At 34.5% G+C, this 19,751-nt stretch overlaps 1 protein-coding gene across 13 annotated transcripts in view; it reads left to right on the top strand.

Moving 5' to 3' along the window:
- Positions 1-19,751, top strand: part of HDAC9 (histone deacetylase 9) — a 1,141,821-nt gene that overhangs the window by 598,929 nt on the left and 523,141 nt on the right. The gene's annotated exons all lie outside the window — the stretch shown is intronic.

Raw genomic sequence — 19,751 nt, 5'->3', positions numbered from 1 at the left:
CATTGGTTGATTCTGTATAGAATCAGAATACTTCGTATTTGGAATTTGGACAACCTTTTTTTTTTCTTTTCCTTATTTGCAATAAAGAATGGGATTGAGGAAAATAGAAATTTGATTTTTTTTTTCAGAAAGTTTAAATCTTCTCCATGATTAAGGACTTACATAAATTTTCCCATCAATCAGACATCCTATTCCCCCACTTACTTCAACAACAGAAGTAGCTTCCTTGCTTCTCCTCCTACATTTTGACAATATTACATTTTAATTAAGTGGTGAAAATAGAAAGGACCAAGACAACCGTCTGTGTAAGTAACTTGCCTAATGTCACTTATAGGAGAGCTCAGAGAGAAGTTTTACATTTTTTAATAGGATGTATATTTAAGGGTTTTTTTAGGGTACCTGAGACAAGGAGGATTCTGTTTGGAGCTTGGTAAAAAGAGCTGTGGCACTAAGGCCTGTACTTGTTTTGTCATCTTACTTTAAACCCTCTGAAATCCACATATTTAAAATATTAAATGCTCTTAAATCTATAGGTACATTTAACTTTAGTCATATATGTTAATTATGTATACAGTATTTATATACAGTATTCTAAATCTTGTATTTTTCAAATATGGTTCTTTGGAGAGGCTGTAAATTAAAAAAAAATAATGTACCTACAATTCAGGAACAAAGTTACAGTAAACTACACAAAGTTGCAAGCACAATGTCCTAAATTTGATCCTGGGTATAGCATATGCCAGAATGATTCCCTGATTCTCTCATTAATAATTAAATAGGGCCTGCAAGGTAGCTCATCTATAGAGAACACATGGCTTGCTATGGGAACAACACAGGTTTGAGCCCAGCTCCCGTCTCATTAGAGGAAGCTGCAATACTATGGCATTTTTCCTTCCCTCTCACTGCTTCACTCACTTTTTATCTGAAAAACGTTGGCCTGAAGCAGAAAAGCCTCAGCAATAACAAAACAAATGATCGAGTTATTTTTTTTTTTTGTATTTGATAACTTTATTGAAGTTCACTCTGAAATAGCATAATTCATTTGCAAGTACATTTTCACATACCATGAAATAACATATTCTTATTACAAATAAAACAACAATTTCAGGTGACCAACATTATAGTATACAGTAACTGAGATGATTTATTTAAATATGGGAGTCCTTCCTGCCAATTCCCTACTTCATATTTATATTCTTTGTTTGCTTTTCTTTTACTTTATTGGTGGAATTATATCTACAATTAAGCTTAAAAGATACTGAAAGTGGGTTCATTATCATTTGCTTAAGTGTATTTGAAGCAATATAAAGCTCTATAGCTTATATGTGACATAGAGTAAAAATTATTCCAAATAATTATAGTCATATTCATTTTACCAAGTAATTTTAATAGTCAAACTGGGTATACATTATAAAATCTTTTCAGAACGATTGTTTAAATTTTTCTGTCATATAGTTTGCATGTAACCTGATGAAGATATAAAAACACAATCAGTAATGAATAATAGACTTTTTAATATACAACCCGGCTTTTTTTAAAACACTAGAAAGATGAAACAATCCATGTCTTTATTTTAATATCCCAAAAACTTTTGTAAATGAGTTATATGCACTGCATCAGAATTTCACACTTCTATCTACAAATCAGATTGCCTTCCATATGAACAAACTTCTCTGAGATAAAAGGAACAAACAGTGAGTGAGCCTCCACATATTTCTGAAATCTGGAGTATAGTTTATGAAAATAGATCCATCTAGGACATGAGGTTTAATATGTGGGCACTTTGATCTGCAACCTTGACATTTAGTTCCACCAATGGCATGTGCAGAAACTATTGACAGAGATTATGTGAATATTGCCCTGGGTCTTAGGGCAGTGACTGGCATTCAAGAGCCTAAGGAGTCACTAAAAGAAAAGAAAACACAAGTCTTCGTATGGCAGGGGGTTACTGATGAGTGATATAGTGACATTCATGGAGAAAGACTTCTACCCTGCTGAGCACATGGCCTTTGAATATATTCTAACCACCGGGAGATTGAAAACTGACTGGAGAACTGACAGTGACTTTGAAAAGAAGTGGCATTTGGAACCCGTAAGAATCCAAAAAGAAAACTTGATCTTTTTCAATACTTGAGGACAAGTACTGAAAACCCATTTTTTTGTGTCCCACTGTTTCCATGAGAACAGCTTTGGCTTTTTTCTCTGTGAAGAATGAATAACAATCTGTTAATTTATTCTTGTAGAATTTCTAAATCTATAACAGAACTAAGAAATCTTGCTCAGAGTATGTTAGCAAATTTTATTCAAGTCTGTAATAATATGAAAGACAGTTCACATGTCTGTTTATTGTGTATAGGTAGAGCTCTTTTCATTTCTAGTAGTTTACTTTCTGTGTTTGCCCAGTATTTTAACTTTCTTCCTTTTTTAGTGAAAAATCTCAATTTCTGAAGTATCAGACTGTTGATATGTAAAAACGAACATTTTCAAGCATTACACCATTAAAGTTCTTGAATAAGCATTAAAATCATCATATCTTAATAGGGCTTCAAAATATTCCTTAAATCTATTCCCATTGCCAATTTTGAAAAAAAAATGGTAGAATTAAATACAGATGTTTTCCATATTATCTAAAATACTTAATGATTCCATTCATTAATTACAAGTAGGTGGAACTCTTCCAACTTTTGAAAATATAATCAATTTGGCATATTTCCAATTCATTGTGAAAAAAGCTTAGACATAGTATTAAAGTACAGTCAGCTAGTATTTTTTCCTTCAACACTCCAATCACTATTTTAGTGATTCAATATTCGTTACTAAAAGGCAAGCAATGAAATATTACTGTATTTAATAATATGTGATGATTGAGAAAACTGCCTAAAGTAATTTTGGAATGAAGCTGTAATCATCTTATAGGAAATACATCGTATTAATTGTGATCATATATTGTAAATTCCAGAACTGCTATAATAGTGTCAAGCTTTCATCAGTCACCCTCTTTTATCTACTTGAATGAATTTCATTGAATTCAAACTTAGATTATAGGTTATTAAATCAGAGTATTTTGTCTTTTGATCTGCATGTAGTACTAAATACTTAAAATGTTTTTATCCTAAGTCAGTATTAAATTGCCAATATGTATTAGCAAGATTTAAGAAAGTAAAGATAGAACTAGAGGAGTCCTAATGACCTTAACATGATTAAAGTGGCCTGAGGGGTATCCCGCAAGCAGTGAGCACAATTTGAAACCTTTCTTGACCTTTTAAGATCAGGCCAGACAGTGCAACTTAGGAACAGTCAACTACAGAAGTCTCATTAGCCTGCAGAAATCTGACCTTTGTCATGCAAAGTGAACCTTTACTTCCTCCCCCTTAGGATAATCATAGCTGCTTTCAGAATTTGGACATTTTGGAAACTTCAGAATAAAATAAATAGTTGGCTCTCACTAGGCCCATTCGTAATTTACTTTATATCCAAGTGTAGCAATTGAGAATCTTTTGCTCCTTTCATGGTAGTGAATCTCAATGGTGCTCATGGTTATGAAGTTCTTAATCAACTAATGGTTATTATTTTTTATATTTACTTATTGCCCACATTGAAAGGAGCACTGCCTTTTAAAATTACCCTCTGTGATTCCCTTTCACACACAAGAATCTGTTGATATTAAAATTTGGAATATTTTTCTGAATTTTATATTTTGGCAGCAAATTCTATCATGGCATATTAGGTGACTTTTTCTCTCGTAATCTAGAAAATTGCTGGATGGATAATAAACTAAAATGGGAAAAGGAAGCTTCTGTGTCTAGGCACTTTTCAAATACTACGTATTTCTCACAAAGATACTGCATATGTGGTAACTTTGAACTGACCTGCTAACCCATTGAATTGGTTCTATTCCAGGGACTTGTGTGCATATGTTTCATAAAATGTGGTAGTAAAAAAAATCTAAAGGTTTTATGCTCCATTATGTTATTGGGGTCTTACCCAGTGAACTTTGCCTTTCTTTGAATATTACAATCTTTCCACTTAATACTTTTGAACAAAGTGAACTGGTTGGCTAGATTAACCTCTTAAAGTGCACACACCATATAAAGCTTTGGCTTGGTCTATTAGGACTGTTCCAGCCCCATTGAAATATTCATTTTAATGGCAGCAACTCTAACTCTAGAATAAAACTAAAAAATGGAATGGTTCCAAATATACAGTTTGGAAAGCCAGTGTCGTTTTCCACACTGAGTAAATTGGAAAGATGGCAGAGATGAGGCATATAACTCTATATATTTTGCTTATATGACAATCAGAAGTAGTGCTGTAGTACCTTGGTGGCCTATTTAAATTGCTATAATCCAGAATTAATACAGAGAGATTTGTTTTAATATTTAAAAATCCTTCTTATACTCAATCTCTAGTTATGTGTCCTCATAATACAGAAACACAGGCATGTGTACACACGTGGATATCCACATACATGTTTCTGGAAGAAGGCAGCACTTGGATTTATAAAAAATATTCAACAAATCTTTTATCCCAGATTCACAAAAATATGAACATATCTATGAGTCAACATTAGTCTGATTGTTCTACCTATGAGTATTCTTGCTTAAAATGATCAAAATAGGCTCTTTTTAAAAATTTTTTTTTATTTAAAAAAGGATTAATTAACAAAACCATAGGGTAGGAGGGGTACAACTCCACACAGTTCCCACCACCCAATCTCCATATCCCACCCCCTCCCCTGATAGCTTTCCCATTCTCTATCCCTCTGGGAGCATGGACCCAGGGTCATTGAGGGTTGCAGAAGGTAGAAGGTCTGGCTTCTGTAATTGCTTCCCTGCTGAACATGGGCATTGACTGGTCGGTTCATACTCCCAGTCTGCATCTCTCTTTCCCTAGTAGGGTGTGTCTCTGGGGAAGCGGAGCTCCAGGACATATTGGTGGGGTCTTCAATCCAGGGAAGCCTGGCCAGCATCCTGATGGCATCTGGAACCTGGTGATTGAAAAGAGAGTTAACATACAAAGCCAAACAAATTGTTGAGCAATCATGGACCCAAAGCTTGGAATAGTGGAGAGGAAGTGTTATATAGCTTTCAGGTATATATTTTGCAGTAGTTTATGGATACGTGTGAACATAAGCTCTCTCTCAGAGAAACTGGTGTATATCTAGGTTTTGGGACTTTGTTAGAAAGTGAACCACCTGAGATGAAATTAGGGTGTACTATAAAAGGAAAGGTCTCACCCGAGTAATGAAGCTGAAGGATTGTCATTCCACACGTGAAGTCTCTGGACACAGTCTGAGGTGAAGCATGTTGAGGTGGGAAACATTGCGTTTCTTAATGATACATTTTACAGCATTTTTCTAAGAATTTGAAGCAATGAATTATTGTGATGCAGACTGTTGAATTGACCTATGAATTGGAAAACTGAGTCATGAGTGCTACTGAAGGTGATTTACTTAACTTCTTTAGGCCAAGATTACTTTGTCTATCAAATGGGCGTAGTTATTACAGTAACTTTGAGGATTTAATTAAATAATGTAATTGTGCACTTGGATCATACCTATGACAAAGTGCTTATTTTACCTTTATTTTCCCAGCTGATAAAAAATTGAGTTCTTCTTATTTCACCTGATAAAAACGGACTTAAATTTGTTGGAACTCCTTTAATATGTAGTATTCTACCACCGTAATTGATAAAGTAAATATGCTGAAGAGTGATAGGCGTTTTCATTTTAAACTAAGTATAATGGGAGCTGAGTGGTGATGCACCCAGTAGAGCATGAATGTTACCATGTATTTACTCAGTTGGGTAAATAACTAGGTGTTAGGCTAGCTGGGTCTTACCTCAAGATTATTTAGTTTTGTATAAAGCAAACTGTCTTCCAAAGTGAAATTGCCTGTCTTGCAAAGTAACTATAATATATTTGATAGATACCAGCATTGTACCACAGTTCTTAGAGCTTCATTTATGTACCAGTTCTTGAGACTTTGAGTTTCTTTGTGTGTATGTGGGGGGGTGGTTAAGGTGGAAGGTGGAGAGGATTTAGGCCATTGCAGTACAATGGTTTGATTTTTTCTTGTTGTTTTTTTTTTAAACTTTATTGGTGGGATGTTGGTGTATTACAGTGTAATTGTTAGCATATGAGTACAACTTCTCATCACCCCATGATAGTTGTCTGCAAAACACTCTCACCCCAACATTTGCCCTTTTCCACCAGCATGTACCAGGACCCAGAGGACCTTCAAGCCCCTTCATTCCTCCCTCTCCCTAGAGTCTCCTGCTTTGGTGCAGTACACAACACTCAGTCCAAGTTTTACTTTGTGTTTTCCCTTTCTGTTCCTATTTATTTTTTATTTTCCCTTTTGTTGCCCTTGTTTTTCATTGTTGTTGTAGTTATTATTGTTGTTGTTATTGGTGTTGTCGTTGTTAGATAGGACAGAGAGAAATGGAGAGAGGAGGGGAAGACAGAAAGGAGGAGAGAAAGACAGACAACTGCAGACCTGCTTCACCGCTTGTGAAGTGACTCCCCTGCAGGTGGGGAACAAGGGGCTCGAACCGGGATCCTTTTGCTGGTCCTTGTGCTTTGCATCATGTGCGCTTAATTCATTGTACTACTGCCCGACTCCCTCTGTCTTTGTTTTTTAAGTTCCACCAGTAAGTGAGGTCATCTGGTATTCATTCTCTCTTTTGGCTTATCTCACTTAACTTGATTCCTTTAAGCTTCACACAAGATAATGCAATATACAGGGTTTTTTTTTTTATTATTATAACAACCTAAAAAAAAACATTGTACAATTTTAAAGTAAATTCTTATAAAGACTTCACCATTCTGGGATATCTTTTTCAGTTAGGGACAGAGACAGAGAAAGTGAAAGAGATCACATCACCAAAGCTTTCTTCAAAGTGATTGAGGCCAGATTCAAAACAAGTTTGCACACTGGGCAAAGCAGTGCACTATCTGAATGAGCTATTTTAGTAGTTCCATGGTGACAGACTTTTACTCTGCTGCGTTAGCCTATTTGTATATAAAGTGGTTATTAAAAGCCTGAGAGATCAAAGAATAGAAGATCACCAAACCTGTATGCCTGAGCTGAGAAAAGTCGTAGGTTCCATGCTTGGCACACCCATATGCCAGAGTTGAGACTCTCCTTCTCCCTTCCTCCTGAAAGTAAATGAATAAACCATAAAATATCAAAGTGGTTATTAGTAAAGATAGATTCATATCTATCATCTTTGCAGTTGTTCTAATCATTGCACTTACTATATCTAGTCTAATTAGATTATATAATATAATCTAATATAGTTCTAATGATTGCACTTACTATATATAATCTATCTGTCTATATATATCAACATCTATATCTATATATCTGTCTATTTTATATACTTCCCCTTCTTTTCTGCTTGCTCTGGTTTCAGGGGAGCACTTTGTGTTCCCATATGGGAGTGTCAAGTTACCAGGGGAACGTGTGGTGTCTCTCTACCTCTTTTCTCTATCTTAATCTGTTGTCTTCATCCCAAAGAAAACGATTAAAAAATTGTTCTGGGAACAATGGAATCATCCATGTATGAGACTCTGATACTGGAAACAAAAATAAAAGGAAAAGGAAAGGAAGAAGAAAATACATTCTATTGGTATTTTTCCTCTACATTGAAAATAATTTTGATAAAATATTGGACTAGATCATATCCTATCAAATAAAATAAAGTTAAAAAATAGCAAAGGGAAAACTTTAAAATATTTATTAATTCATTTATTGGAAGTATACAGTGAGAAACTGAGATGTAATAAGGAGAGAGATGCCTGTAGCATTGCTTTACCACTTGTGAAGCTTCCCTCCTGCAGGTAAGAACCAGAGGATTGAACCTGGATCCTTGTGCATGGTAACATGTACACTTAACCAAATGTGCCACCAGTTGGACCAAAACTATATTATTTACATTGGTAAGAATCCTTGTGGTAAATCTTATAATGTATAATATGCAATTTGTATTAAATAATACAAAATATAATACAAAATAATAAATACAAATAAAATCATAAAAGGTATTAATACTTCAAAGTATTTAATTCAGAAGTATAGGTTAGAATCAAAAAACATAATAGGTTGGGTTTATAGTTCAATAAGTGAGAAGCCTTGTCTCATAGATTGTATATGCAGTATGCATGATTACTAATAGAAGTCAATAGCACTATCAAGTAGGTGAGAGTTAGCCAACTTTACAGAATTCTGAAAACATAACCCAGTCATCTGCTTGAGCACGGAAGTTATATGTAAATATATAATCTAGAAAGACAAAGCATGGAAAATAGTCTTTAAGTTCACAGACCTGGCTGAGAATTCCAACATGATTTAACTCCCACTTAGAGTTGTGTAACCATGGGCTGTTTCAGAACCATGTCACCTTTATCTGAGGTCAAATATGAAATTACTTGTCTTGAAGGACTATTGTAAATAATATAGTGCACTGAAGTACCCAGCACTGTATGTGTAGCAATCTCTGAACACATTAGCAGCACCGTTTCTTTGTGAATAATACCATGGCATTAGTGAAACTAATAATTGTTAGTAAGGATCTATGGAGAATGCACATTAGTATTGTTCACCACCAGAATTTCATGTCTGAAAGTCTTAGAGGTCCTAAACTCAGTCAGTCCCTGGCACCACCATAATCCAGAGCATTCTGGTCTCTCATGTCATTGTCATTTGTCTCTTTTTCTCTGTGTCTCTCACTTATTAAAATGAAATGAAACTTCTGAGAAGAGTTCCTTAACATTTTTAGAAGACTTCTTAGTAATTTTCACATTGTATGATTGGAAAAGAATTAAAATAGCAAAAGGAGGTTTGAGTTTGTTTTTCATCCTGTCTCTAGTAAGTGACTTTTAACATAGTACTTCATGATAATGTGTTTCCAGTTTCTCCGTTCAGTTAATGATATGGACCAATGAGTTCTGTGATTTCTTACAAATGAAAAAGAGCACAGTGGCATTGTGTTTCATTAAGAATAAGTAAATTTTGATTTGAGATATGAATAAATAAAAAAATTAGCAGTGCTTTTGTAGAATTGTATGTCAAATTCATTGTAATTATTAACTAGCTAGTCTCATAGCATATTTTCACTCCCCATAAAACATCTAATTAGAAACAGGACATTTTAGATAATGCTGGAATGAGAAATTGGCAAAAAATATTAATTAAGATTTTAAAAGCACTTAACCATCTGTTGTATAATCATGGGGATGATTGAAAATTACTCCTAATTTGTAATATTCACAGCATTAAAATGAGCTGGGGGAATAGTTCATGTAAATATACTCTCATATCTAATGAATAAATTAAAAGATGATATAAAATAAGTGGTATATTTGAAATTTCTTTAAGGTTTTCAGCCTGTCACTAACTTAATTTGAAAGTATTCTTTATGTATGGCAAAATAAATCTGTAGAAATCATCTGTCTAAAGACCTTCTTTGTATTTAAATAAGTACACAATACATGACATTTAGTTTTTTTCTTATCAAGTGGTCTAAGCTTACATACCTCAAATTGTCTATATTTATTTACTTTTTGATATTTATTTTTAGCTTTCTATTTTTATGTTGGATTTTGTAATGATTCATTCATTGTTACTGTACCGTGTGTGTGTTTGTGTGTGCGTGCATTTCAAATTCTTTCATCTTCAACCTTTACTCTTATACTTTTCTTATAAATGTTACCATATCATTGTGATTTTTTTCCTAATAAGTATGATGATCAGGTATCAGTTATGAGATATCATATTTCACATGTTCTTCTATCTTTTTCCTAATTTGATGATAAAATATTCTTGAAATAGATGCTTATAATATCTTCATTTCTTATCTGAGAAACCACACTTCATGTTAAGCCAGTGGCAGTGTCCATAGACATCAGTGAGTGACTCTAGATTTTTGTCAGCAAGGACCTCAGTCTTTGTAATGAAGTGCATGATTTTGATAGGTTGGAAAAAAGATTGATGTAATTTAGCATTTGAACCACTTAACTTGTAAAGAATGTTTTCATATTTCCAGATTGCAAACATTTTTTTCAATGAAATTAATACCATCAAGGAATGCAGGCAAAGCCTTGAGAAAATATTGTTTTTAGTTATAAGCTTTCTACTTTTAAATTGGAATTATCTATTTTAATTTTATTATGTATATTTCAAAGCAGGTAACACAGAAGAAACTTTGAAGAATTTATTAACTTACTACAGCTGTACATATGTGGTTCTTCAAAAGTAATATATGCTGGTACTACCCAAAATAAACTTTATGGTGATAGAAAAATATCTATTGATTATAAGCACTTTTCAATTCAATGACAACATTGCTAGTTGAAATAAAACACAAAATGTAGGTAGATTGCCTGAGATTCATTTTTAGCTAAATTAAAAAAAATTATTTAATTTAAATATGCCTATGAGCTAGTTACTATTATATAAGACTGCACAGATACAGCCTAACGCTCATACCACATGAGTGCCCTGACTAGGTTCAAGTCCAGCCTACTGCTGAGAAAAGCTTTGGTGCTGTGGTGTCTTCTCTGTCTCTCTGTCTCTGTGCTGTCTATCTGAAAAAGTCAGCCTGGAATGGTGAAGTCCCAGTGAGGATCAATAAATAAGTAAATAAATAGATAAAAGTTTGTGTGCCTTTTGACACATTGCATGGGCCTTCCCTAAGTTCACTTTTGCCTACTTACTCTTCAAGAGTCACCTACAATTTTAATAAAATTGTTCAAATCCTCTATCTGTACTGTGGTTTTGATTAAATATTTTAAAGCTCCGTTTTTGGTTTTTTTTAATTTACCCTTGGTATCTGTGCTAGTCCCATGTAAATTCCTTTGATCTACTCAGTGTTTGGAAATGTGTTTTATCCTTGTGAACTCAACAATGGGATATGAGGTATTTTTTTTATCTGTTTGTTTGTTTTGCCAGGTTTTTAATTTTTTATATTTATTTATTCCCTTTTGTTGTTCTTGTTTTATTTTTGCAGTTATTATTGATGTTGTTGTTGGATAGAACAGAGAGAAATGGGGGGGAGATAGAGAGGGGGAGAGAAAGATAGACACCTGCAGAGCTGCTTCACCACCTGTGAAGCCATTTCCTAGCAGGTGGGGAGGGGGACTGGGTTCGAACTGAGATTCTTAGGCTGGTCCTATCACCTCCCTGTTTTGCCAGGTTTATCCCTGGGGTTCAGTGCCTGCACTACAAATCCACTATGGCTGTCAGCCATTTTGTTTCCCATTGTTTTTGTTGTTGTTGCTGCTGTTGTTATTGTTGGATAGGAGAGAGAGAAGAGGGGAAGACAGGGAAAGAGAAAGATAGACATCTGTGACTTGCTCCACTATTTGTGAAGCAACCCCCCTGCAGGTAGGGAGTGGAGGCTTGAACTCAAACTTTATTCTGGTCCCTTGAGATTCACATTATGTGCGCTTAATTGCGTGTGCTACTGTCCAGCCTCCAGTTGTTGTTTTTTTTGTTTGTTTGTTTCATTTTTTTAATCACAGTGCTTTTATGTAATGGTTCATCAGTATCTTTCAGACTGTTGGTGCCCTGTACAACAATACAATTTAGAACAAAATTCAAAATATCCTTATCATTCATAATACTTTTTAATATTTACTTATTTATTCCCATTTGTTTCCCTTGTTGTTTTATTGTTGTGGTTATTATTGTTGTTGTTATTGATGAATAGGACAGAGAGAAATGGAGAGAGGAGAGAAAAACAGAAATGGTGAGAGAAAGATAAACATCTGCATGCCTGCTTCACCTCCTGTGAAGGGACTCCTCTGCAGGCAGGGAGCTGAGGGCTCAAACCAGAATTCCTACACCAGTCCTTGGACTTTGCACCACTTGCACTTAACCAGATGTGCTACTGCCTGACTCCTTCATAATACTTTCTTCCTTATATTTTACTTATTTTTTATTTTTGTAAGTGACGGTAACAACATAATAGGTTCATCTCTTATTTTTTAAATGAGGCTGCTCATTCAAGGTTTACAAAATGCTTTCCAGAGAAATGCATTGAAAGCCTTGTGATATAAATCGTGTTTTGGGACTAAATGGAATGTTAAGAGGAACATTGTGACCAGCTGCATAACAGTGGTGTTTACCTGCTAAAGCATTGTGTTACAAAGCAGTAAAACATACAGAAACACAATTGCAGCAAATTATCTTGCTTTGAGTAAATGGGTAATCTGTAGATTTTGAAACCATTACTGGCAGGAATGATAATTAAATCTACTTTAGGCCAGGCAGAAGCTCACCTGATAGAAAGCATAGGTTACCATGCAAGAGGGTCTGGATTCAAGTCCCTGGTCAGCACTGTCAGGCAGTGGGTAGTGGTGGTGGGGATTTCATGAGCAGTGGAGTCTTGCTGTAGGTAACTCTTCTCTCCATTTCCCTCTCTCTTTCCTTTTCTCCCTCTCCTTCCTTCCCTCCTCCTGGCACTCTACCTTCTCCCTCCTGCTCTCTACCTTCACCCTCAATCTATTCTTCCTCCTCCTCCTCCTCCTCCTCCTCCTTCTCTCCCTCTCCCTCTCCCCCCCCTCTCTCCCTCCCTCCCTCCCTCCCTCCTTCATTTTCTATTGAAAGGTTAAAAAAAAAAAAAAGACTTAGGAATGGTGGAGTTGTGCAGACACCAAGGCCCAGCAATAACCCTAGTGGCAAAAAAAAAAAAAAATACATTCAAATGACTTACTGAAAAATAATTTTGAGAAAATTAATGTTAATACCTAGCTTAGACACTTTTTAAAAAAGTTTTTTTAATATTTATTTATTATTTCCCTTTTTTTCCCTTGCTGTTTTATCGTCATAGTTATTATTGTTGTTGTTATTGATGTCGTCATTGTTGGATAGGACAGAGAGAAATGGAGAGAGGAGGGGAAGACAGAGAGGGGGAGAGAAAGATAGACACCTGCAGACCTGCTTCACCACCTGTGAAGTGACTCCCCTGCAGGTGGGGAGCCAGGGGCTGGTACTGCAGGTCCTTGCCCTTTGCGCCACCTGCACTTAACCCGTTGTGCTACTGCCTGACTCCCACTTAGACACTTTTTAAAGTTATATACATACATACATATATATATATGTATATATATATTGTACACATTGAAACACGTTTAATTTTTCTTACTAGCTTTATAGACTAGTGAACAATCTTGTTTCATAGGATTTATAGACAAAAGAGGCTATCCATTTCCATCCGCTATTATATTCATGTTAGTAAATTCAATGACAGGAAAACTTTACTTCAGAATCTGGCATTTCACCTGTTATTCTTATATACAAATAAGTAGTATCTAGTATTATCGAAAAGGGCTTTTCTGTCCAAATTAAAGCGATATGTTGATCTACTCTAATAGAAGTTGTAGATCATAACAATTTAGCTTGTACTGTTCTGTTTATAATTTAACTTAAATCAGTGATGAATAGTGTTCAAAGTAGCTTAAAAATGGCATATAATATGTGCCATTTTTAGTCCCAACTACTACAGACAATTTCTTATAAAAGAAAATTACTTTAAACCACAAATTGCTGTATTCTTTCTACATCTAGATATTTAAAGATTTTTAATAAAAACTGTTCCGGAAGTAACATCATTGTCATGCTAAGTTGAAACCCCCAAATAAATTCTCTAAATATTGACATAATTCTGTAATAAAACTTTCAATGAAAATTAGTGCCTAACTATGGTACTCAGCAGCTTTTATATAAGAAAATACTATTTTACTGAACATTCTTTAGGACACTTAATAATTTTTGTTAATACAGGAAAACTATAGAATTACTTTAGTTATATGTTTAAATAACCCACATAGAAGATATTTTATTTTTTAATTTATTATAATATTCATTTAAAATAGTTAAAAACAATTAAAATACTTAAAGGTACATTTAGTAGTTTGTACTACTATTACACATATAATCATGCAAATAGTTTCCCTTTGGATATATTGCTATGATAATGCTTCTACAATCATTGACATATACATATAATTTCATTATATAATAGGCACCCCAGCATTTTTTTTTCTATACTGCCTCCTCTTACATCCATAGAGTCCTTTGCTTTGGTACAATTTACCACATCCTGTCCATGTTTCACTTTGTGCTCTCCCTCCCCTTCTCTGCTTTATTAGGTCCCACTAGTATATGAGATCATTTATAGTTGCTATATAGCTACAGATTTTTTTTTGCCTTACATTTTTCTTCTGTTTTGACTGTTGAAATGTCAGATATTAAGTTAAAGTAGTTTTTTAAAATTTCTTTTTTTTAATCTATTTTTCCTTTTGTTGCCCTTGTTGTTTAACATTGTTGTGGTTATTGATGTTGTTGTTGTTGGATAGGACAGAGAGAAATGGAGAGGGGCAGGAAGACAGAGAGGGAGAGAGAGACAGACATCTGCAGACCTACTTCACTGCTTGTGAAGCAACTCCCCTGTAAGTGGGAAGCCGGGGGGTGGGGGGGGACTCAAACCTGCATCTTTAAGGGGGTCCTTGCGCTTTGTACCAGGTGTGCTTAACCTGCTGCGCCACCGCCCAACTCCCTAAAGTAGTTTTTTTAGCCTATGTAAAGATTTTGCTTGCTAGTATATTTGAATTTCCATAATAAATATTTTAATGGAGTTTTTTTTTTAATTACAAAGACATCCACACTAATCCTAGAAAAACTGTGTAGATAGATGACACAAAAATTTGTAATTTCTATGTGGACATTAATATAATAAATTTTATTTTTTTTAATATCAGCTATGAATGTCCACTATTATGTTGACAGGTAAATAATAATATGCTAAGCATGTGACCCAGATTCAAGCCCTACTTCCACCACACTGGGTGGGGTAAAGCTTTGGTGCTGTGTTATTTATTCCACTCTGCTTCTGTGTCTCCCGCAGTTGTTCTATTTCCTGTCCCCCGACCCCTCACAATTTCTTTCTGTCTCTATCAACAAAAAGAAAAAAAAAGTCACTAGGAGTTGTGGATTTGTTCTGTAGGCACCTAGCCCAAGTGATATCTCTAATGAATAAAAATTAAATATATATATATATATATATATATATATATATATATATATATATATATTAAGAAAGAAAGTAAAAGAAAAGGGGTGGGATGTTGTCCAGGAGTGGTATAGTCATTTTTCATAGTATGGAGCTTCAGGGATAACCTGGGGGTGGAGGGGAAATAAATGGGGGCAGAGGAAGAAAAAGGAAAGGGAGAAGATAGGAGAGGAGAGGAAACAGGCAGAGGGAGGAGAAAGTACAGTCCAAATTTTTTTACTATTCTTAGAAGGGAAGTGAAAGTTGTAAGTACTGAGTAGTTCAGAGATTGAGAATGGTGATTAGTGTGACATCCTCTAACTTTAAATATACTTTTTGCTGTGTCTCAAAATGAAGGCTGCAGATAGCTAAAAATATTGATGGATAAATTCCCAAGTTTTTGATTATTCTTAGAGTTTCACTGGTAGTCTTTTAATTTATTGCTTCATGTAGAAAGGGATAGTTTTCAAAGTTGTCCCTTTCAGTTTTGCTGAGGGTAGAGGGAAAGGAGAGGAAATGTATTTAGCACTTAGTCTGGCTCAGAATTTGTGGTCATTCTGAATAAGCCAGAACCTTTTAAGAGACCATCTTTACTTTTAGGGGATTCAGAAATTGTTTCTAAGAAACTTTGCTCAAGTATTTGCCTAGCACAAGTATCTTCAAATTTTCCAATTAGAATATTATTTTTATATTTAAACACTCAAAAATCAATCCTGCAATTGAAAAGATGAATTAAAAAGAAAGTTTTATTTAAATTGGCTTAGATTGTTATAGTTTTTTTTATCTTCTTTATTTAAATCTCCACATTAACATTTGTTGATCATCTATTTCAAATTAGTTAAGATACTGAAATGCATACCATCTATTTCATTTTTCTCCTTCTAAATTAAGATTTTACTTTTTCTCAGGTTTTCTTTCTCTTCATATTTTTTTTATTGAATTTTGATACCATGAACCAATTAGAACCTAATAGTGTTTTACTTTTTAGTTACATTTCCATTTATCTGATTCATCCTCTTTTTATTCTAATATCCTTTACAGATATGGTCCATGAAATAATGGGATTTCTAAAGTTGAATAGTCTCTTTTCTGTGTATTGTTCCAGTGTTTTAGCTTTCTTGTGTTTTCCTTATTATCACTATCTAAATGGCTTTAATCCTAGTCATTATTCATTCTAATAAGTAGGTATCTGTTATCATAAAGTTTAAATCAGTTTTCTCATTCATACTATGAAAAGGTTAATCAGAGCTACCTTCATTTTTATTTTCTTTATATTCTTTCATTTGGGCTCTAAATCTACATCTCTAATTTTCAGTAGACTTGTGGATGATACTTAGAGATGCTCTGCAGTCATATTGAATTTACCAGATTTAAAAGTTGATTCTCTGTCCTCAACCTCAAGATTTTTCTTTCTCCTAATTTCCTCAATTCTGTAAAACTTCTCCCTCAAACGTAAATATTTGACTGTTGGGTTCAATTTTGGCTTCATCATTTACTTCTTATGTCTGTTCCATCAACAGTTTTTCTTTTACCAGATCTCCCCCCCCTTCTCGCGCTCTCGCTCTCAATCTAAGAGTCATCTTTTCAGAAGTATTTTTCCCATTATACTTAATATACAAAATTGTATAGAGCAAGTGTTCGTTATGTGTTTTTTAAGTGTTTGATTTTTTTTTTCTAGTTGGTATTGGTACTTACTCAGAAATGTTTAATCACAATTAAAGCCAACAAAATGAGATTCACAGCAACATTTCCTTTCCTTTTTTTTTTTTTTCTAACCCTAGCTCAGTACAACATTAAGCCACCTGAAATAGAATAAACTGGTTAGGAAAACAAGGTTGTTCTTTGAGCTCCTTTAGAACATAAATTCAGTGAAAATCTGTTCAAACCACAACTCTAATTAAAGGTTTTAGCTGCCAAATAGTATGTTCTGGTAAAAGCCAAGTTAGTATTATGGAGTGTTTCATGAATAACAGCACAGGCTTTATACTTTGCTGTTGATTTTCTCATGGGAAACTCATGTAAAGGAGAGTGATACCTCCCTGTTGACTTTAACTTTTAGAAATGCAAAGCATGCTGAAATTGTACATAATTCTCTTCTAAAGAAAAGGAAATAGCATTTCAATGGTTTTCCTCAGTGTCTTATTGAGTTATAGTGGGGTACAATTATGTCTCTTAAATTGATTTACCAGATGGAAGGTTACATTGTATATTCATCTGATTAAGTTGTAGGAGAGTCCAGTTTTATCTTGTAACATAAAGATCATATATAACAACAAAATATTTTAATTAACTACATTTTTGAAAGTGACTAATTAGAGGTTTAAATTGTTTGCCCCCTGCTTTTTACTTATATTGAATTAATAAAGGAAAGTGTTCTTAGAAATAGGTATTATGGTACAATTATTATTTTGCTGAGTGATTCAATATCTCATAAAGATTCTGTTATTAAAAAGAAAATTGTTTACAGCTTAGTGAATTTTGAAATTTCTTGCTCATTGTGTTTCTTTTTTTCTTTTCTTTTTTTTTTTCACTCTTTGCTCCATGGTTATTGCTGGGGCTCGGTGCCTGCACCACCAATCTACTGCACCTGGAGGCCATTTTTCCAATTTTGTTGCCCTTGTTGTTATTGTTGCTATTGCTCTTGGATAGGACAGAAAGAAATCAAGAGAGGAGGGGAAGACAGAGAGGGAGATAGAAAGACACCTACAGAACTGCTTTACCACCTTTGAAGCGATCCCCACCTCTGCAGGTGGGGAGGCTGTGCTTGAAATGGGATCCTTCCTTGTAGTTGGCACCATGTTCGCTTTGCCCACTGTGCTACCACCCAGCCCCACTTGTGTTTTCTTAGTATATAAAAATTACTCAATTTAGGGTTGTAACAAATTGTGCTGGTAGCAACATATATTTACATAGTTCTTTTCAGGTAGCTATCTTTGTTTCCTTTGAATATATCCCTAGAGAGGAAGTTCTAGGTCATATGGTAAGCCTATTTTTAATGTTTTGATGAGTCTCCAGACTATTTTCTATAGGGATTGGCCCAATTTACATCCTAACCAGCAATGTATGAGAGTTCTATTCTCTCAATAACTTCCCTGTAGATGGTGTTTCTGTAAAGAGGACTTCTAGAAGATACAGATAGGTCTAGAAATACAAACTCCTCACAAATAACATGTTATCTAAATTTTGAAGAAGACTTTCCTTTTTTAATTTTATTATTATTTATTTTCCCTTTTGTTGCCCTTGTTTTGTTGTTGTAATTATTGTTGTTTCTGTCGTCATTGTTAGATAGGACAGAGAGAAATCAAGAGAGGAGGGGAAGACAGAGAAGGGGAGAGAAAGACAGACACCTGTAGACCTGCTTCACCACTTGTGAAGCAACTTCCCCTGCAGATGGGGCGCCGGGGCCTGGAACCGGGATTCCTTACACAGGTCCTTATGCTTTGTGCCATGTGTGCTTAATCCACTGCGACTCCCTATACAGAAATCTTTCTTATCAACCTTTAGGTTTTCTTTAGTAACACCAGCACCAAGTTGCAGTTTGTGCATTCACCCATTAAAATTTACTGAGCGCTAAGCTAGCTGAGCTAGAAGCTCTCTGGAGAAACACCAGTGAGTGAAAAAAAGCAGGGCTCAGCAAAGAGTGCTGTTCTTTAATTGTGCAGGGCTGGAATGTACTTATAATCTAATTTATTTCTACTGAAGTGATAATTTAGAAATTTGCTATACTTTCAAACTACACACATTTAACCTTATCTTTACTTAGGTAAAATAGTTTATACTTGAAAAATAAAGAAATTGACATTTTAAGTTATTCTGTACAATATGAAATATGGATTTCTTTTGACTCTTGAGCATAGTATTTATGATGTGTGCCAGAAAGTGAAATTCCTGCAGCATTCCACATCTGATCTTTAAGACCTCTTGCCACAGTGTCCAACACTAAGAAATTCTTAGAAGTTAGAGAAGTTGAAATTCAGATAGTTCTCAACAACATTGAAAACTCAAGTTTTATTTCTTGCTTGAATATATGCAGATATGCATTTATTAATTTAAAAGATGTTGACCAAGACCCAGTATGAATCTATGTAGTTGCTAAGTACTGAGAATGGACACAGACTCAGTTATATGTTGGTCAAATAGTTGAAAGTCAGAGTCTTTACGTGAAGCTGTTTGAGGTTATGACGTGACAGTGGCAGGTGCTAAGAACAGTTAAAAACAATTAAAAATTTCAAATTGAATTAAAGCATAATAATACTTATGCCCTAAGAGAATTTATTGTCTGTGAATCGGAAAGTTGTGGGTATGCCTATATACTGAGGAAAAAGCAAGAAAGTGTATGATGATACAGACTGAAGAGTCACTTAACACTGCAAAAATTAACTTAACTAAGTTTGATAGTTATCTTTGAAGACTTATGTTCCATTTAGTATCACTCCCCATTCTGGCAAGGTTGTTTCCTCTGCACATGCCACTTCACTTTTTTCCTACCTGCTGAGTGCAGAAATCTCACTCAGCCTCCAGGATTTCCTCTTAGAACAAGTAAATCTCTGATTTCTAGTCACAGGATTCTACTAAAACATAACATGAGGCATAAGATTACAGTCTATTCTTTCTTGTTGCACTTGAATACCTAGAGGGATAAAAGGCCTCTATCTCTGAGGCAGCTGCCTTAGCACTGGTCACATCCTTTTCCACAT

This window comes from Erinaceus europaeus, chromosome 8 (assembly GCF_950295315.1).
Source record: "Erinaceus europaeus chromosome 8, mEriEur2.1, whole genome shotgun sequence".
NCBI lineage: Eukaryota > Metazoa > Chordata > Mammalia > Eulipotyphla > Erinaceidae > Erinaceus > Erinaceus europaeus.
This window is presented reverse-complemented; position numbering and strand designations above follow the sequence as displayed.